Source organism: Camelus dromedarius, chromosome 3 (assembly GCF_036321535.1).
Source record: "Camelus dromedarius isolate mCamDro1 chromosome 3, mCamDro1.pat, whole genome shotgun sequence".
NCBI lineage: Eukaryota > Metazoa > Chordata > Mammalia > Artiodactyla > Camelidae > Camelus > Camelus dromedarius.
The window spans coordinates 110,655,952-110,677,680 of NC_087438.1; the positions used below are offsets into that span (position 1 = coordinate 110,655,952).

Below are 21,729 nucleotides of genomic sequence, written 5' to 3' on the forward strand. Positions count from 1 at the left end.
ACTCTGGCCAATATCTCCCCATTTTTCCCAGTCCACAAGTCACGGTAGCCACCTTCTGCTCTGTGTTTCTGAGGGTTTGACTTTGGTAGATTCCACATATAAGAGAGATAATAGAGTATTTGTCTTTCTGTGTCTGGCTTATTTCTCTTAGCATACTCCAGGTTCATCCATATTGTCACAAATGGCAGAATGTTCTTCTTTGTATGGCTGAATAATATTTCATGTGTATGTATATACTTACACACATATCACATTTCCTTTATCCACTTACCTGTCTGCGGACACTTAGGTAATTTCCATATCTGGGCTATTGTGAATAATGCTGCGGTGAATGTGGGAGTGCAGATATCTCTTTGAGATCCTGATTTGATTTCCTTTTGCTATATATACCCAGAAATGGGAGAGCTGGATCGTGTGCTAATTCTATTTCTAAACTTTTAAAGAATCTCCATACTGATTTCCTAGATAGCTGTACCATTTTATGTTCCCACTAACAGTGTAAAAGGGCACCCTTTTCTCCATACCCTTTCCAATGCATGTTATCCCTTGCCTTTTTTTGCCATCCTGATGGGTGTGAAGTGATAACTCATTGTGGTTTTGATTTTCATTTCCTTGGTGGTTAGTGATGTTGAACATCTTTTCAAGTACCTGTTGACCATTTGTATATATTCTTCTATTCTTTAGAAAAATATCTGTTCAGGTTCTATACCCATTTTTATAGTGTAACTTGGGTTGTTTTGGTTTTGGTTGGTTGGTTGTTTTTTGCTAAGTCATAAGAGTTCCTTATGTTTTCTGGGTAGTAACTTTGTATTAGATGTATGGCTTGCAGACATTTCCCCCCATTCCATAGCTTTGCTCTTCATTTTGTCGATGGTTTCTTTTCTTGTGCAGAAGCTTTTTAGTTTGATGTAGTCCCACTTGTTTGTTTTTGCTTTTGTTACCTGTGCTTTTGATGTCAGATCTGTGAAATCAAAGACTAATGTCAAGGAGGAGTTTTTCCTATATTTTCTTCTGGAAGTTTTATAGTTTCAGGTCTTAAATTTAAGTCTTTTAATCCATTCTGAATTAATTTTTTTGTGTATAGTTAATTAGAAGGCTCTAGCGTTACTTTTGTGCATGTGGATATCCAATTTTCCCAGCACCATTTATTAAGAGACTGTCCTTTGCTCATCGTATATTCTTGGCACCTTTGTCAAAGATTAATTGACTGCATCTGTGTGGGCTTATTTCTGGACTTTCTATTCTGTTCTGTTGGTCTGTGCATCTGTTTTTAATCCCAGCACCACACTGTTTTGATTACTATAGCTCTGCAATATAACTGAAATCTGGATGTGTAGTGCCTCCAGCTTTTCTCTTCTTGCTCAAGATCCCTCTGGTTATTTGGGGCCTTTTGTGGTTCTCCATGAATTTTAGGATTTTTTTTTTCAATTTCTGTGAAAATGGCTTTGGAATTCTGATAGGGACTGCATTGAATCTGTTGATTGCTTTGGTTAGAATGGACATTTTAACAATATTCTTCATATCCATGAACATGGGATTTTTCCATTTATTTGTGTCTTCAGTTTCTTTTATCACTGTTTTATAGTTTTCAGAGTACAGATCTTTTACACCTTAGTTAAATTTATTTTGAAGTATTTTAAAAAATCCTTTTCTGATAGTTTGTTAGTGTATATAAATGCAATTGATGTTTGTGTATTGATTTTGTATACTGTAACTTAACAGAATTTATTAGTCCTAATATTTTTTTGATGAAATCTTTAGGGTTTTCTCTATATAAAATCAAATTGTCTGCATACAGAGACTGTTTTTAACTTCTTCCTTTCCAATTTGGATGCCTTTTACTTATTTTTCTTGCCTGACTGGTCTGGCTAGGACTTTCAGTGATACATTGAATTGAAGTGGGCATCCTTGACTTGTTCCTGATCGTTCAGCTTTTCACTATTGAGTGTGATGTTAGCTGTGGACTTGTCATGTATGGTATTTATTATATGGAGGTACAGTCCTTACATTCCTGGAGAGTTTTGATCATGAATGCGTGTTGAATTTTCATCAAATGCTTTTCCTGTATCTATTGAGATGATTGTATGATTTTTACCCTTCTTTCTGTTAATGTGATGCATAACTTTCATTGATTTGTATATGTCAAACCATTCTTGCATCCCAGAGATGAATCCTACTTGATCTTTTTGTATCATCCTTTTAATGTGCTCTTTTTTTTTTTTCGAATTCTAATTTTTTTAAGCTTTAATTTCTTTCTTTTCTTTTTTTAATTGAAATATAGCCCATTTACAATGTTGTATCAATTTCTGGTGTACAGCACAATGTTTCATATACATACATATGACTGAAGCATTATGCTCTATAGGTGTGTATATTAAGGTGCTCTTAAGTTCAGTTTGCTGGTATTTTGTTGAGGATTTTTGCATCTGTGTTTACCAAGGATAGTGGGCCTGTAATGTTCTTTTCTTTTAGTGTCCTTACTTGCCTTTGCTATGAGGGTAGTGCTAGCCTTGTAAAATGAGTTTGGAATTGTTTCCTCCTCTTCAATTGTTTGGAAGAGTTTGGAAGGACTGGCATCAATTCTTCTCTGATTGTTTGGTAGAATTCACTCGTGAAGGACCATCTGGTCCTGGGCTTTTCTTTTTCGGAAGTTTTTGATTACTGCTTCAATGTCCTTACTAGTAATTACTTTGTTCAGATTTTCTCTGTCTTCATAATTCAGTCTTGGTAGATTGTATGTTTCTAGGAATTATTTATCTCTTCCAGGTTGTCCAATTTGTTGGTGCATAATTGTTCATAGTAGTCTTTTCTGATCCTTTTTATTTCTGTGGCATCAATTGTAATGTCTCCTCTTAGCTTTATGATTTTATTTATTTGCGTCCTCCTTGCTTTTTTTCTTTGTTAGTCTAGCTAAAGGTTTGCCAGTTTTGTTTATCTTTTCAGAAAAACAACCCTTAGGTTTTTTTTTTGTTCTTTTCGATTGATTTTCTGTCTCTTTTTATTTCTCTTCTAATCTTTATTATTTCCTTTCTTCTGCTAACTTTGTCCTTTTTCTAGTAACTTAAGTATAAAATTCGGTTGTTTACTTGGTTTTTTTCCCTAATGTTGACATTCATCACTATAAACTGCCTCTTAGAACTGCTTTGCTGCATTCCATGAGTTTTAGTGTGTTGTGTTTCATCGTTGTTTGTCTCAAGATGCTTTTTGGCTCGCCTTTTGTTTTCTTCTTTGACCTGTTGGTTGTTCAAGAGTGTGTTGCTTAATTTCCACATATTTGTGGATCTTTCAGGTTTTCTCCTATTACTGATTTTTAGTTTCATACCATTGTGGTCAGGAAGAAATACTTGATATTATTTCAGTCTTAAATTTGTTGAGACTTATTTTGTGGCCTAGCATATGACCTATCCTGGGGATTGTTTTGTGTACGTATGAAAAGAATGTGTATCCTGCTGCTGTTATATGGAATGTTCTGTATATGTCTGTTAGGGCCATTTGGTCTGTACTGTTATTTCAAACTGCCATTCCCTTACTGATTTTTTTTTTTTTTTTTTGTTCTGGATGATTTATCCATTGTTGAAAGTGGGGTATTGAAGTCCCCTACTACTGTTGTATTGCTGTATATTTCTCCCTTCCATTCTGTTAATACTAGCTTTATGTATTTAGATACTCCAATGTTGAATGCATATATATTTGCAATTGTTATATCCTGTTGACGAATAGACCCTTTTATCATTATACAGTGACCTTTTATTTTCTCCTGTGATAGATTTTGAGTGAAAGTCTATTTGTCTGCTACAACTAAAGCTGTTTCAGCTGTCTTTGTTTACCATTTGCATGGAATATCTTTTACCATCCCTTCACTTTCAGCTATTTGTGTCCTTAAGGTTCTTCATCTTATGGTTACCATGAAGTTTACCTAAAACATCTTAGAGTTATAACAGTCTATTTTAAACTAGTAACTACTTAACTTTATACTTGCATACAGAATCACTCTACACTTTTACTTTTCCCTTCTGCATTTTATGTTTTCGCTATCACACTTAACATTTTAAAACATTGTTTATCCATTAACTAATTATTGTAGTTACAGTTATTTTTAAAACTTTTGTCTTTTAACTTTGAAACTAGAGTTAAAAGGGATTTATGTACCATCATTACAGTATTAGGATATATATACATTTATTTTTACCAGTGATTTTTATACTTTTATTTCACATGTTGTTTCTTAGCATTCTTTCATTTCAACTTGAAGAATTCCATTTATTATTTCTTACAAGGCAGGTCTAGTGGTGATAAACTTCCTCAGCTTCTCTTTGTCTGACAATAATGGAATATTTTTTAAAAAATTTTAAAGAGTATATTGGTTTTTTATTAAAGCATAGTTGATTTACATTGTGGTATTAGTTTCAGGTGTACAGCAAAGTGATTCAGTTATACATATACATATATATATTCTTTCCATTATAGGTTATTACAGGATATTGAATATAGTTCCCTATGCTATACAGTAGATCCTTTTGTTTACTTATTTTATATATAGTAATGGGTGTATTTAAAAACATTTTTTTAATTGAAGTCAGTTTAAAATGTTTTTTATAGTCAGTTTACAATGTTTTTTATAGTCAGTTTTCAATGTTGCATCAATTTCTGGTTTGCATAATGAAGTATAATTTCTGAAGCATAATGTTTCAGTCATCTATATATGCTTTTCCATATTATTTTTCATTATAGGTTACTACAAGATATTGATAGCACTACACAATAGAAACTTGTTGTTTATTTTATATATAGTAGTTAATACTACTTATTACTAGTAATGTTCATTATTAGTAAACTTCTAAACATTCATTAAGCACATATTATATGCCAAACATCATGGTAGTTGTGGATTTGCCCAATGATGTCTTCTCCATCACATATACAAATAAACTCCTAAGGAGTAAATGATTTGAAATGTATAATATGTATTTTCCTCTCCTTGGCAGCTTTTGATTTCTTTCATATATATTTGCTGGGTTGTGATGTTGAATTTTGAGGCTTGGCCTTTTGTTTGGGGCAGCACTCCTCATTCAGAGGGCTTACATTTAGCTAGGAATTCCTGAATCCAGCTGTAATATTTGGTGTCACTGAGCACTGATATTATTATAAAAATAAAGATGAGTGATGGTATCATTTTTTTCAAAGTACAGGATTTATTTCTGCCTAGCATGGAGTGCCTATCATGAAATCTGGCCCATTTTTATTGATCAGTAAATTTTATTTCCAAATAAAAATGTGTATTTCAAGAGTTTTACTTCCAGCAAGCTGTAAGACAATGAGAAATTATGGACCAGAATGAAATTTTAGAGGAATGGATCATTGTTTTGTGTTGAATAGGAAAGAATGCATGGAACCATCTATACAACTATGCCAGTATTTGCTTTACACTGTTTAATTTATTTTAAAAATGATATATTTGCAGTGTGTTTCATTACTAGTCACATTAAATTATCAAATATGTCAATTCCTCTTCAAAGTAATGATTTAGCTTGAGAATCCCTCATTGTGCACTATGCATATATTTGAATTTCCAAAACAGAAAATGACTTCACCTTAGACGTTGTGTCTGGCCAATGGAGATATTCTGAAAACTGTGGGTCATTGATTTGTCACTGAGCCAAACTTCCTGGTCCAGATTGCCTCCACACACACACACAAAGTGTCTTTAAAGTCCACTAGATAATTTTTCCTTTGGCCATTGAAAAGTAGGATTGGACTTGCTCTGTTTCAAAAAGCCAAAGCACAGTAAGTTTCATTTCCCATCAAGTATTATTTGGGAAATGAACCCTTAAATGAAAGGCTGGCATAAAGTTACTGTTTTAATTATCTGCCATCAGTTTAACTCTAATTCATCTGGTTTTGGCTTGTATATAGCAAATATTTTTTCTATCCTTTGATTAAATATTGCCTTTCAATATTTCTTAAAGAACCTTCCCTTGGCAAGATGATGAATATGTCTTGAGTGCCCTGTCATCCATAGTTTACGTGGGACTTCACCTACTGCTTTTTCTCAATTCCTTAATTAACCTACTCTGTTCCTGTGATGGAGATGGAGCTGATTCCTTCCCTTTAGTTGCTAGGGTTGTCGTATGAGCCAAATATGGCCCCCACTAGAGCTTCATACCCCTGGTTGTAGAGATTTGTCCAGGGCTACGTAGCATCCTTTCTGGAAAAGATCTTTTATTTTCCCTATTAAAGTGAGCTTGGGACCACCTGTGGACATCTTACTACTCAATGGAGAGAGCAAAAGAGAATGAAGCCTAGAGAAGGAGAGAGCTTTGATTATTTTTTACCTGCTACACTCCATCCTACCTTAAGATCCACTTGGGGTTAAAGTAATATTTAGGAACTCCCATTTCTTTTTTTCATTAGGTTAATTTCAGTAGGTTCTGGCTGCCATAACCGAAAGGGTCCTGACGAGTGCCTCTTTGCAGGCTTGTGCCATGACAGCTTTGTACCTCTGTATGACTCCATCTCAGCTTAGCCTGCCCTCTCAAGTGACTGGCCCAGCAAATCCTCTGCCCAGTAATCATAAACACCCTACTGTACAAGAGAAGAACACCCCTGACTCTACACTGGATCTGTTACTCTAGCACTAACCCCTGTGCTGTGTCACCTGTGCTGAGTCATGCTGATTCTGCACTTTTGTAAAAAGAATGTTGCCTGTAGCCTGAAATATACAAGATAGCCTGTTTCCAAGGCTCTGACCTTTAAGGGTCTAACATTTTTCTATTAACATAGAGATAAAAAGTTGCAGATTAAATGCAGTCTGAAAACCCAAGATTTAAAAAAATGGAGTTGTATACATGCTCTTTTGCTTGGATTAAAAAAAAAAAAAACAACTGCCTTCACTTAACAATATCTGTTGTGCACGTTCTGTGCGCTAGGCATGGTAGAACTAGGAAACAGTAGTGAGCAAGGAAGCCTAGTTTTGATCCTTATGGAGAATATTGTCTATCAGGAAAGACTGACATGAGTCAAGTAAGGACACAGGTAAATATATAATCATATGTCTGGTAAGTGCTAGTTTGGAGGTATATATAATAGGAGAGAGTTGGTTCTGGGGTTCAGGTAACCAAATCCTAGAGACAGTGATAAAAGTATAAATTTGAAGATTGAATAGGAGTTAAATAGAAGAAAACAGGGGAGTGAAGGTAACATTCAGGAAAAAGAAATACTTTCCAGAAAGAAAGAGAACAGCTGTTTTGAATCTCAAGTGTAAAGATACATGATGTCTTTGAAGCACTGGAAGAAGGGGGATTGGCAGCAGGTAAGACTGAAGAGGGAGACCAGGGACCTGATCAAGCCAGGCCTTTTAATCATAGTGATGGTGGCTGTCTTCCCCTTTCAAGCAATGATAAGGATTTTAGTGCACAGAATGACACAATTATGTTTATACTTAAAGTGAAGCTATTACTATAACAGTGATTCTTGAGTCTGGCTTAGAGTCATTTTCATTTTGGTGGGGGAGGGCTCAACACAAAATACTGTCACCTGGTTCCTGTCCCATTTCAATAGAATCAAAGTCTCTGGGACAGGCCTCTATCTCTGGTTATTTTGAAAGCCCCCTTCAGATGACTCTCACATAGAGCTAGGCTTGAGAATCACAGATGTAAATAAACTACGTAGGAGATGTAGTTTAATAAACGCACCTATGATAGAGAGGCATTAGGAGCTGGCTTCTCTGGTGCCTGAAGATTACTGCCCCAAACCTAGTATTATCAGGAACTGCATTCATGGAAGTGTTCATCCTAAATGAGACAGGGAGTTGTTCCTCTGCCCCTGCATTAGACCGCACATCTACAAAGCATGCTCACCTCTCAGCACCAAATTTTAAGAAGAAATTAGCCAAACTGAACCATTCCTGGAAGAAAGCAAACCAGAGTTAAAAGGAATCCAAACCATAATGAGGAGAAATGATGATCCAGTGGTACCAGATGAGTTTAAACTGTAGTCAAAATACCTCCTAAATAAGGATGATTTAGGGTCCCTGCTTTCAAGTAAGTCAAAAGTTGTTATTTGTTCAAAGGTTAAATATGAGAACCAGGTACTTACCCATCTGAGACTTTGGGGAAATGGCAGGAGACGAAGCAGACAAAAACCCATGTCCTCATGGACCTTATGTTCTAGCTTAGAATGGGGTTTTCTCATTCATGGGATCCTTGTGATCAGAATTTCGGACTGACCTTCATGATGAGCAGCTGTAGAATCTGAATGTGCGATAGGGACATATATTTCAGTTGTTAGTTTTAGAACTTTAAAAGTAGACCTTTCTGAAAAGTGAAAAGATTGATGTGTAAAAGAACTCCAGCCAGAGTGGCCATCCTAGAGGGGATTTAGAATCTAGTGGCAAGTACTGAAAGGTGTAGGAGGGAGGAGGCTAGTCCAGTGATCTAGTCTAGCGATCTCTAGGGTCCTTTACAAAACTGAAAACCAAATAGTATAGCATTAAATAATAGCAGTCCTTCCATAGCTTGAGCACTTACTGTGTGCCGAACACTTTGCTAAGTGCTTTATTATGTGTTATCTCACGGAAACTTAACAACACTCATGCAGATGAAGAAAACGGAAGTGTCAAGTTATCATCTTTAAATGCACGACTCTTACAAATATAAAATGAAAATATGTCAAAGATTTTATTTGACTCGTTAATAATGAAGGAATCAGTATGATGGTAAGACTGATTCCAAGACCGCTTGAAGACCTCTTTCTTTGCAGGTGCATTCATAAAGGAATGTTAGCTCTACTAGATACAAAACCGGTTAACATCCTACAGGGCGATAAACCATCACATCTGTGGTTATATTTTCTATGGAAGAGAAACAACTTGTATCGTTAACAGACAAAAGTCTCCCAAGTTAACATTCAACTTTAGTAAATTTGGGATCTTTATTCAGTAGTAAACAGTGAACAAAACAAAGCACATTCCCCCTTAAATAATTCTTGAGAGGGCATATTAAACAATTAGCCCTTTGTTTGACTTTGAAAGAAAGTGACTACCTTTTGGCCTTATTTTCAAGTTTTTGGTTATTTTTCTTAACATTAAAAGAGTAACTTTTCAGGATTTTCCAGCTGGTAGTAATGAAGCTGAGTCTCAGACTAAGGTATCCCACCCCAAATAGCCACACTGAGATGAGCCATGCAGCAAGTCTTTAGAGAAACGTCAGAGCAGTGTCCTCTGGATCACATCACCGTTGTTCTGCCTTTGTATAAAATCAGACCTTGGTTTTTCCAGTTGTTTTATGTAGCTTTTTTATTTTCACTGTTATTTTCATTGATTACCAGAACATTTGTAAGTTACTTGAAATTAAGAACTTCCCCTCCTCTTTTGTTTTTCTAAAAGAAGTCTGCCATCCCGACATGGTTAGTAAGTAGTGAGTGGTGCATTAACCACTTGCTTTGATTGCTTCTGAAACAAAGACTCTGGGACCTCAGCTAGAAATCGGATTCTTGAGAATTTGTAGCAGCTGTTTCCTCGGTAAAGTTTCTTCCTCAATTTACAGGATTTTATTTTGTCGTCTTTGTCGTTAATTTGGGACACTGCAGTTGCCAAACGTGGAATGGCAATTGTTAATGGTCTTCTATTTTTAGAATGGTAGTCTTGAGCTCTTAAGGTTTGGAGAGAAGGTCCAGTTCTCTGCAAATGGCACTTTGTTCAGCGTCATGAAACTGACTGCAGATTTGGTCTCACTGTTTACCTTTAATTTAATCTTGAAGAAAGACTTCAGTGCTATGTGTAGAGAATAAGTGAAAAGTAGCTATGTGATTGGTTCAGTGTTCCAATAAGGCATTAGACACTTTCCTATGTTTAAGGTGGTAGGTCCCTGTTATGTAAAAGTTAGTTGGCAGAAAACTTCACTAGCTAATCAGATAGTTCAGGAACTCTCAGACTAGATGTGAAAGTACAATTTTGCTTTTTGGTAAGAGAAAGGGTCTGATTTTTGCTTGATTAAAAAAAGTGAAATTTATTTACAGACAGTGTAACAAACATTTTGTATGGATTATCTCACCAAATCCTAACAATTCTGTGTGTTACAGTCTGTTATTATCCCCATTTTACAGATGAGGAAACTGAGGTCCAGAGACGTTAAGCAAACTAACCAGGATCCAGAGCCAAGAAGAAACAGCTAGAATTAGACCCAGGCCCTCTGATAGCAAGCCTACTTGTGTGACAGATGATACTGCCTTTCCCAGTTGATGCTGGGCTAGAGAAAGCACACTGAAAATTAGCCCAAATCCTACTTTCTAGCATCAGCTCTAACATTATGAGTCTTTGCACTCTGGACAAGTCATCTTATCTATGTGGACCTCCATTTCCCTGTGTAAAACGAAGGATTGAAACCATTTGGATTGGATGGTCTCTGGGGTTCCCTCCTACTGTGGAGTTCTTTGTTTCTGTAATTACATCCTGACCTTAGAGGCGCACATGCCCCCTTCCCCCCACACAGATACACACACTGCTTCCCAAGGCAAAATTGAATCTTTCTGAAAGTACCCACTGCAGTTTGATGCAAAACTCCAGATCCCACCAAATCTATTATTTACAGCAGCCCCTCAGGAATACACAGCACTTTTAAAATAGGGCAAGCCAGTTCTTTAAAATAAGTTGCTAGTGGGATAGGAGTTTTGGAATATCAAAAAAAAAAAAAAAAAAAAAAAAAGACAAGAAAACACTGGAAACAAATGAGGCTCTCTCAAAATCATCTTTTTTTTTTTTTCTATCCTGTTACCATGACAATTTATCTTTAACTCTTCAGATATGGGATTTTCAGTGTGGGAGAAGAGGGGCATCTTCTTCGTATCTTTAGAAATGTCTTCTGTGTTATATGGAAAGAAGAAATCCCCATAGTAGACCACAAAATCCAGCAGAATGTACATGGGATATCTTGGTGAAGCGGCAGCCAGAAGAAAATCACAGGTACATACAATTAGGACCCATTTTGATTAAAGGTGCAGTCTTTTCTCGCTGCTTCCTGTAACCACACATTGCAACAGCCTGCAAAACATTACTTTTTTTTTTTTCGCACTAGCACAGTTATAAAGCAAAGAGCCACAAAAGTGCCTGTGAAATAACTGCATTATTTTTAGGTGCAGCAGCAAGAGATGCACACATCAGGATGGGGGGACAACTCTGAAGTCCTGAACCAGTCTGGAAATGCTAAAAATATGGTTTCCCCTCCAGCAATTGAAATTTTGAGCAAAGACAGAGGTATCAGGCAGGTAGGGGAGATCCAATTAGAATGCCCATCTCTCAGCTGTAATAGGCTCCTTATCAGGGTGAGAGCTCCAGGGGAGTTACAGGGGTCAGCTGGGGACCGTGAGCAGACGGAGCCAGTTAAATGGGGGCAGGGATGAGCTTAAGGAAGAGAAGACTGAGCTCCAGGATCTAGCACCACGGAGCAGGGGCCAGCTGGGTGGAGAAGGGCCAAGAAAGCAGAACTGGTTCTAGAAGCCGTTCGCTTTGTGGTCGTGAGTGTGAGCCCAGTAGACGCCACGGGCATGGATGCAGGGTAGTGAGTCTGTGCTTGACACATGTGTTTCCCATTGAGAGCTGGAGGCAGCCCAGTAGCTGAGAGTTGGCCTGACAAAGCCGTATTGAAGCACAGAGTACGGTTTCAAAGCAGTCAGAAAAAGAACGGGAATGCTGTTCAGGAAATTCTTCAGGCATGGGCAGGGACTTGGCTGCAAGTCTCCAGCTGGAAAATCTGACTGGGGCAGCTTCTGAGCACGGGCTGGGCCTGCTCACCCCCCGGCCGGCCGAGGGCCGCCCCCTTCCAGCCTCTCCGCGCTCGCCCGGACCTTGGGTGATTTTCACCAGCCAGCCGCTTTGTGCAGCAGACCAGAGAGGTAGGGGACTGCTCATTCTTGCATGTCCACGCTTTCCCTTCACTTTCTAAGCCTGCTGTTTGTTGGTAAGTACTCTGCATTTCGGGGGTACGGTTGGGGGGGTGTGTGCGAACAAGTTAGAACTCCATCACTTAAACATTTGGTGTGGGCTTGTGAGCTTTCTGTCCCCAGCCCCCTCCCAGATCTGATTTTCAGCTGGGCAGAGTCACTTTGGAAAGTTAGGATTTGGCTGGCAATACGCTTGTGAAAGAGAAAAGTATGTGAACTCTTGTGCTCTGACCCTGCTCCAACTTTCTGTGACTTTTCTACATGAAAGGACAGTCCGTGGGCAGGGAAGATCATTTTAGATGAAACTGTGTTCTTTGCTTCCTGAGAGTTTGGAGATGGGCATTTTTAGCTGAAGTTGGCTCTTGTTTTAGGAGGGAATCGGAGTTTGAAGTTTCTATTTTGGATTACACTTTCAGAATGTCGAAACAGATAAATGCGTACAAGTTCCTGGCACCTTTTATTATTATGTGGGATTTTGACTGTCATTAAGGAGCCCAGTGATATATTTGCCTAGAAATATGCTGGATCTACATTTGTAATTCTGTTTCTATCATCATTTTCAACTTTTCTGAGTTGAACAAGTAACCGGCAGTCCATCTGTCAAAAAATACTCTTATATTGTATGAAATATAGACAACTTAGGAGTAACACAAAACAGTAATTTACTTAAAATCACTGTTAAAAGATAGAGACCTAATAGTGGGAATTTTATTTCATTGATTTATTGCATTTTACCCCTTCCTGAAAAGAGTGCTTTTGTAAAAAAATAAAATTTTAAACAATATCTATCAGCTATAATCATATTTTCATATCTATCAGCTATAATGCAGTGTAGATTTTTACCCACCCCCGCCATGAAAGCTTCCCCTTATTCAAAGCTTAGCATTTAGAAAATGCACAATATAATATAATTGCGTTTAAGAAACTGGTTCAGCTCAGAAACAGCTGGACTAAATCTCACGACAGCTTTGTGATTGCTGGAGGAGCAATCAGTGACAGCAGTGGTGTTTTCCAGAGGGGGCTTGGCCAAGAGTCTGGCTGGGGAAACAGATGGATGAATGGACTCTTGGCTACTTTTGAAGAGCAAAAGAGTAGTCCACCTATAGCGTGGACCTCTGTAAAAACAGATGTGTGTTTACTTCAGTTTTAAGATCTCTTAACAAGTAGCTGATTAATGGGTGAATAAAGGGTCAAGGGGCTGGACTTTGTCTTATTTTGTTGGTGTAAGACCCAGGATAACTGGGCAGGCATTGTGTTTTGTTGGTAGGAGGTCAGCCTTCTCGGCCAGCAATTTCACTTTCTCCATAGTTTTGCACTTAAAGGAAGGAGTTGGGGAATGACTGGCGGCTGGGATTCGTCTCCTAAGACATCCACACAAATATCCTCGTCATGAACCTCCTCTTTGGGTTGGTTTGGAATGGGGAGAGTTTGGGAACTGCTGGACGTGGGACAAGAAAGGAGGCACTTTGACAGCACTCGTATTGCCTACTGAGTGAGCAAGATGCCAAGACAGATTAGGAGCCAACGTGAACCGCAGCCCAGCGCACCAACAGTGAAAAAGGAGACTCTGTGAGCGCTAATGTCACACTCCTCTAAATTTAGCGCTCGCCAGGCTTTGAGCAGAGCAGCCGTGAAACAGCAGCTTCAGGTGGCAGGGGTACGAACAGCATTGCCTGAACTTGGAAGGAGCTCTACAGCTTGCCTCTTTTAGACGCGTAAGAGGAGAAAATCAAGCTCCCTTGACATTTGCAAAGAAAGAAAAAAAAAAAAAAAAAAAGGAGGTGGGAAGGTGGAGGAGAAGAAATCCAGGGCGGAGGTACAAGCTACAAGGAGGGAGGGATGGCCACACCACACACGAGGCAGCGGGGGGGGGAGACCTGTGCACAGGAGTGAAACACACATACTAGAACAGCGAAGCCCTCAGGCACTGATTTGTTCCAGTTGGAGGCAAAACCAAGGCCTCAGTGGAGAGAACTGTTTTACTCTCTTCCTAATAGAAGAGCCCATGGTCAGACTGCCCTGCTGTGCCTTCTGGAAGTAATCAGAAAACACATTTTGTAAGAAGGGCATTGCCCACGGGTTCAGATTTCCTAAGCCAGGAGGGAGCAGGCTCTTAAGGCCTTATTTTTAACCCATAGTTGTTCCGTCCAGAGATATTCCTGCTGGGAGTGTTGAGTGAAGGGACCAGGTGGAGATGGGTGAGGGCTAGAAGTCCGCACAGTTTGTCTGGGCCCTGCCCGTGGACACCTCATTATTAAGACACTTTTGAGAAGGATATGAAATGATACATATGCTTTATTTTAATGAATGAATTTATTTACTTTATTATTATTATTTTTTAATTTTAAAAACATCTCCAAGGGCATGTACCACATTGTTGGTGAAAGTGTTTAGTATTAGTTTCATAAGGTAAGGAGGTTCATGGAATCCTGCATTTGACCATCTGGAAGGGATTAGGGCCATCCAGTAATACAGAATTTCTTGAGTTTGAGTAACATAAAGACCCCTTAGACCCCTTTTAACAAGGTTGGGGGAAGAGATCCATCTCCATGTTGTTGATTTAACAATTTTTATTATACTGCCATTCACATATGTACAAACCAAAAACACCCACCTAGCTATTACCTCTCAATTTTAATCATTCTTAAACAGCTGTCACACTAAAGCAAATTTATGAATTAAATACAGAGAAAAGTATTTAATTTTTGATATATTTTTATTGACGTATAGTCAGTTTACAATGTGTCAGTTTCTGGTGTACAGCACAGTGCTTCAGTCATATAGAAACATACATATATTCATTTCATATTCTTTTTCACTGTAAGTTACTACAAGGTATTGAATATAGTTCCCTGTGCTATACAGTATAAACTTGTTGTTTATCTATTTCATATATATTAGTTACTATATGCAAATCTCAAACTCCCAGTTTATCCCTTCCCACACTCTTCCCCCCACCTCCGTAACTGTAAGTTTGTTTTCTGTCTGTGAGTCTGTTTCTGTTTTGTAAATAAGTTCGTTTGACCTTTTTTTTTTTTTTTATTCCACACATGAGTGATACAATATGGTATTTTTCTTTCTCTTTCTGGCTTACTTCACTTAGAATGACATTCTCCAAGTCCATTCATGTTGCTGCGAATGGCACTAATAATATTTAGATTTTCAACACTGGTTTCTTATGTAGAGGATGCTTTCCTGGAATTTAATACGGCTTACACCATGAACGTGGGGCTACAGTTATCTGGAGATTATTTTGATCTTAGACACTCATACTCTGATATCCTGAACACACACTGATTTTTCCGTGACTTTTTTTCTCTCCTAATCTCCCTTAATTTGCATGCCATGATGTCTTTTGATCTGCTCCTTGAAGGAAGGTGCCATTTTATGTTATATCACACTCTGCTCCTTCCTCTGTTCTTAACGATTTGAATCAAATCAATTGTTGCCAATGTGATTGGACGCTGAAGACAAATGCAGACCCCAGCACTGTGTAGTGGTAGCCATTAGTTATGAGTTGGATATATGAATCCTAGGACAAAATTTGTGTAAATAAAATAAGGACTTCAGAAGGGAAAAAAAAATATAAGAAAAAACTTGGCAGAAAACGCTGAGAGGCCCTGAGAAGATCTGAGGGTCCCTGGTGTCTTGGAGACTCTCCCTTAAGACATACTGATTTTGGCCAGTTCTGGTTCCATGGAAGAACCCCTGCAGGGATCTAGGGAGGAATGGCCCTGGAAACACTTTGTACACTTTTCTAAATCGCCAGCCACTTTTATCTGTTTCATATATTGGGATTTTTTCAGGATATTTCATTTGAAAAGAGAGTTCCAATGCTGCATCAGTGAAGATTGCATTTGGCTGCAAGTAACAGAAACTCTGCTCATAAAATTCTGACTGTGTAAGGCCTTACTTTTGTGCACACACATGTGGACCACACCTGGACAGTCCAGGACTGATGTAGCAGCTGAGCAATGTCCTCAGACACCAAAGATCCCTTTCTGCTCCACCGTCCTTAGCTCTTGAGCTCAACTTTACACGCTTATCTCCATGTATCGTGTTCAAGCGAGGACAGAGTTGGGTGGACATGAAGGAGGAGAATACTCCTCCTCATGAGCCTTTTCCCCTTTTATCAGGAAGGGATCCCCTCCCACACAGACTTCCCCTCATGTTTACACACCCAGCACTGGGTCGTATGCCTACTGGCCCCGTGCAATTACTTTACCACGATGGGTGGAGACCAGTCACATGTCACCCTCTGTATGTGGAATAAGTTCTAACAGTCCATTTCTTCTGTTTTTAAGGAGTGAACACTGAGACCAGAAAAGACACATTACCCACCTGAAGAATGCAGGCATTTGGAGACAATGGCAGTGTTTCTTACTCCTTGACTCTGAGTCTGGTGTGGACTACATGTGACCTGTGTTGGCTTAGTAATGACCGCTGAGTGATACTTCAGAAGCCATGCTAGAGAAAGGGACAAAATAGAGTCTTATAGTTAGAAGGGCCCTCAGAAATCACCTGGTTCCATGGTTTCTCAAAACATTCTGAATCAGAATTTCTGAGATTAGAGTTGGGGAATCCCTCTCCTTTTAAAAGCTCCCCAAGTGCTTCTCTGGAAGCCAGCTAGATGCTGATCCAGAGAACTGAGTTTAACACTTGTGGCTAAATTAGCATCCACCATAAGAATGCCATTTATAGCATCGCTGACAGATGTCAGCAGATGTGACGGCAGTGGAGAACCTCACTGCAATGTGAGGCAGCTTGGGGTGTTGTTTTTATCTCAAGCCTCCTTAGCCTGGGCCAGATTTGCATCTCTGTAACCCTTGGCCATTGTCACACTCTCTTTAGTCACATATGAAGGTGGTAGGGGTACTTGGTGCAGAAGTGAGGTGAAGAGAAGGGGTAAAGGTAGAGGTGGTCAGAAATCATGGGATAGGACCTGAGTCCACTAAGAGCTGAATGCCAGTCTTCCCATCTGTGAAATGGGATCAGATGGCTATAAGCTGTTGCCTCTTTCTCCCATTCTATGGTTTTTGTCATTCTAAAGCTCTCCCATTTCTTTATGAATGTCTTGAATTATTTCATCTATCCCTCATCTTTTACTACACTCTTCTCTTTACCCTGCTCTGAAAACATCCCAGGTCACCTCCTCCTGACGAAAATATTGGTCCCTGAACTCAGTTCTGTCATCTGACAAGTGGATGTTCCATGCACAGGACACCATGTGTCTGTTACCTGAAGGGGAGGAGGGTGTTGTCAGGGCGGAGCAGCACAAGAAGAAACCAGAGTGGAAGGTGGAAGAGACTTGGAGCAGAAGGAAAATGATTATATAGTGAAGTGAGCCCAGGCTCCGAGGCACACAGACCTGGACCATGACCCTGGCTGTGTGACCTTGGACAAGTTACATCCTCTGCATCAGCCACAGTTTTATCATCTTTGAATTGGATGTGAGGGCATCTGCCTCGTAGTGTGCTGTGAGACTGTGCTAGGAGACACTCAGCGTGGAGCCTTGCATACCGTAAGGACTGAAGTATCTTGCTGTATATACTTAATATGAACTCAGACAGCGTGAGGCAAACTGACAAAGAATGAACTAGGCGGATCAGAAGGAAAAAAATGAAGCATCGAGACAGGAGTGGAGGAGAGAATGTTTCACGCTGAGTGATCCAGGTTCCTTTTTCTATGTTGCCTTAATTTCTCTGCAGATTCCATGATCCTTTTTCTTTCATCTTTGCTGCCACACAGAAAGGCAGTTGTCTTTCTTATTGTTTCAAATTCCTTTTGCCAAATGGGAGTCACCTTTATTTATCTAAAGGAAACTGGCCTGATGTGCATGCTAGATAGGTCTACAGCGGGGGAGGACCGTGTCACCGCAGTTCACTGAGTGTGTGCATCCCATAAGGTGAGTTTGCTCAAAATCTTTGCTGATGGTTGTCCTAATGGAGCCCTGGATGTGTAGGTGGACATGGAAGCCGTGGCTTTATTCTTCTTTTTAATCGATAACGCCGTGGTCCCTAGTAAAGGAGCACAGTTTTCTGATAGAACCTCTGTTGCCGGGGATTGGAAACTCCCTCCATGTTGGGACCACGTTTCCTCGCCGGGGTGCTGGGACCGGACTCCCTTGTGAGCTCCCTGACTTCCAGATAATACATTTCAGAATTCCCGGAAACCCTGCAGCTATTTCCCAGAATCAAAATATTTAAGCACTGAAACTGTTCATGGAATTCAAAGGTATGTAAACATCCGGGGAGCTCCCTTCTCCAGGCCAATCATTCACTGTTGTCCCAACTCTGAACAGTGTGTGGTCCTGCGCCAGCATCGTCAGCAAAAGAAGATGCTTAAAGTCGAGAAGTGGTGAGGAGCAGGGCCGCACTGCCCTTTCCTTCCTGCTCTCACCTGTCATCGTCCTCTCTCCTCTCTCATGCTCTGTCCTCTTCCTGGCTCTTTCCCTCTAGGTTTTTACTCTGTTGCCAGTTTCTCTCTTCTCTCCTGTTTGATCGGGATGTTTACCAAAGTCATCTGCTTCCCTCAGTGGGCAGGAGTGTCAGAGACAGACCAGAGTCTTGACAGCAGAACTGTTACTGTGTAATGACAAACATCACCTCCTAGGCTGGCTGTGACCTTCAGAGCTTCTCGGCCTCCCTTCTGTTGCTGACAAAGGTGTTTCCCAGGCCAAGGAAGCAAACAGCAGGTCACAAACTGGCAACCCCGAGGGCTGACCTGTGGACACATTTTGACTCATGAAGTGTTTTTTAAAAAATTGAGTTACTTACAAAGCACTTACGTATAGTGAGATGATAGGTACAAATTCGGATTATCTAGGTTATCTAGAAAAGCTGAAGAAGGGCATCCCTGGCCTGATTTCTCACCATGTAGCTGTTCGCCAGGGTCAAGGTGGGGGTTCTGGCCAGTGCCTGGTCCTCAGAAAGGGCATGTGTCCACTTCATTTACTGACCTCACCTACCTGATCTGACATCAGTAAGTTCTCAGTAGGGTTTCTCATCTGAACCGCAGACTATAGAAAGTGACTGACTTAAGTGACTGTGTTTTCAATTCTTTCCAGTGTGGTCCATATATACCATTAAGAGAGACGTTAGGACATTGTAACTTAGTTCCCTCGCAGGGCACTGTTGCGACAGGCGAAGTAAGTATCTTCTATGAAGAAATGCAGTGCAGCAGTGTGGTGACCAAGAGCACAGGTCTCAGAGTTACACGTTCCTTGGAATCACCACCTCATAGAATTGAACATGGGATTAAAAGTTTTAAATGTGATAGAAATCAGAACAGTCACTGCCCTGGGGCTGGGAATTGAGTAGGAAGGGGCATGAGGAAACTTTCTAGGGTGATGGAAACATTCCCTTTTTTTTTTCATATTTTTTTTATTTTAGTGTCATGGATTTACACTGTTGTGTTAATTTCTGGTGTACCGTGTTCCCTATCTTGATTGAATATGCTTTATACAGATGTACAGCTTTGTGTAACTTGAGCTACACAGTTAATATCAGCGTATTTCACTGGGAGTAAGTTACACCTCAGAACGCATATATACATGGGTGCATGTGCACATACAGACATATGTGAAGGTGTGCCAGGTGCTTAGCAGAGTGCATGATAACTTGTAGCTATTTTTATCCTGCTTGTTTCTGGACACTTTGATTTAAAAAAAAAAAAAGAAATGACATGACTAAAAATGAGATGAAGAGTTTGTCCTTTCAGACCACAGATTTCACGGCAGGCATTTGAGAACACAGGTAATAGCTAAAGCTCTTTGCCAAAGCCAGTTGTCAAGGGAGAATCTACTGGATCAATGCTAATTTTATGGAACTATTGAATCACTACAGAAAGATGTGCCTAATTTGTTGTAGCTGTTTTTCATGATGCTATAAAAATTTATGGGCTTCAGAGACATGTCCAGGATGGCTTATTGCCTGGGGGAAAAAATGCCTGCACTTAGAGTAACATGCACCACCATGGCTGAAATACAGTAGTTGCTCAAAATTATATGAAGAATTTCCTTAAAGTAATATCCATGTTGAGAAATTCGAGCTAAAACAGCTACCAAAACGTTTTTAATTAGTCATCACACTGTTCTGAGTAAGTATGCACACACATCTGGAAGCATTTAACACAAGAATTAGAATATATTTTTCAGCCAGGCACTCTCGGTTCAAATTCTTGCTGTGTCTTTAACAAGCTGAGTGACCTTGGCTAGGTTACTTAACCTCTCTGTTTCTCAATTGCCTCAACTGTAAAATTGGGATAGTTACAGCACTGCTTCATAATTATATGTCTGTGAGGATTCAGTAAGTTCAGTATAGCGTTTAGAACAGTGTCTGGCACATGGTAACCCTTATGCAAATATTTCTCATGAGTTTTACATTCTTTGTGTTAGGAAACGTGGCTTTGTTGTGATTTGCCTTTGGGTATTGTTCAAAAGGCGTATGTATGGTGGTTGATGAAAGTCATGTCAAACAGGAGTTTAAGTTGAGAAGACCAGAGTCTGGAATTTGTGGGAAACATACTGGTTTCCAGGTTAGCAGACTTTGGTCTTAAGACTAAGTCACTCTCTGACCTTAATGAAGTCACTTCACCTCCATGAACCTGGTTTTCACATCTGTTAAATAATGACTTGAGTTGTGTATTGTCCACGTTCCCTTCAAGCTTTGGGTCACATTCTCTGATCTTAAGTGTTTGAGTCATGTTCATTATTATGTTACTGCACAGCTTGGTCCCCAAGTCACAGAAGAGCTGTGGTGGCTTGACTACAATTGTCACCATCTGATTCTGGTCAGAATTATTTGTGGAGATTTAAGAAGCACTGGATTTCTACAACACAGGGTAGCTGGTTTGCTGAAAAGGATCTGTCGTTTCTATTTAGCAAGCTGGTCACAGACGAGGCCACGATGGCTACACATGGTGTCCTTTGCATGTGAAAGTGACACTATTAAATTTACTGTCCGTGTTTGAAATTATTTTTCCCGTTCAAGATGTTCAGTTTATATTCTTTCCTGGTTCTCAACTTGTGACATCAAGACCACATTTAGAATGATGTCTGAGTTTTCTGAGATCCAAGTCTTCTGTGACTCTCAAGGTTCCTTCAAGTCTGCTCAGATGTTACTTTCTCCATGAAGTCAGCCTTTCTCATGCTTTTAAAATGTGAACCCGCTGTGCTCTCCACCCCTTAGCACTGCTGCTGCCCCTTTTCCTGTCTTTGTTTGTTTGTTTTTTACCAATAGCACCCATTCTCTTGTAATGTAAGTTTCAAAGATAGTTTTCATGTGTGTTGTCTGTCTCTCCCATCAGTGCCTCCCGCCACTGCCATGGAATCAGGGATCTGTGGTTTCACCTAAATGGTCATTTGGGATACCTTGCGTCTTATTCGGGGAAAGCTAACTCTTTGCCCCTTTCTGTGTGTAATGGAAAGAAAATTGGGCCTGAGTCTGAGCCCAGACCCTAAACAACTTACTAGTTAGGATCCCTTCATTCCTTAGGACCTCAGTATCTTAATCTATGAAACAGGTTTAATAATATTGATCTCCCAGAGTGTTGTCAGGAACATATGAGCTAATGTAGCTGATGATGCCTCGTAGCAGCATGTCTGTGTGTCTCACAAATATGTTTGTCTGAAACGACCTCAGCTGACACCTCACACATCTAAATCTCTAGCACAGTGGGAATGAATGTTCATAATTATAATGAAATATCTTCTAATTCATCAGAGATAAGTATTTTGAATTTAAAGATAAGGCACATTGCACTTTGGAGGAGAACGTTAGTTAACAGTATCTATAA

The 21,729-nt window shown here is 39.6% G+C and overlaps 1 protein-coding gene across 6 annotated transcripts in view; it reads left to right on the forward strand.

Moving 5' to 3' along the window:
• Nucleotides 1-21,729, forward strand: part of SGCD (sarcoglycan delta) — an 840,821-nt gene that overhangs the window by 463,534 nt on the left and 355,558 nt on the right. Inside the window, exon 1 of one of the 6 annotated variants that reach the window (XM_010987252.3) lies at nucleotides 11,407-11,951. The exons of 4 other annotated variants lie outside the window; for them this stretch is intronic. The gene's annotated coding sequence lies outside the window, so the exon portion shown is untranslated. Of the gene's footprint in view, nucleotides 1-11,406; nucleotides 11,952-21,729 lie in introns of those variants that run through there. One more of the 6 variants, XM_010987253.3, reaches the window with a different exon arrangement.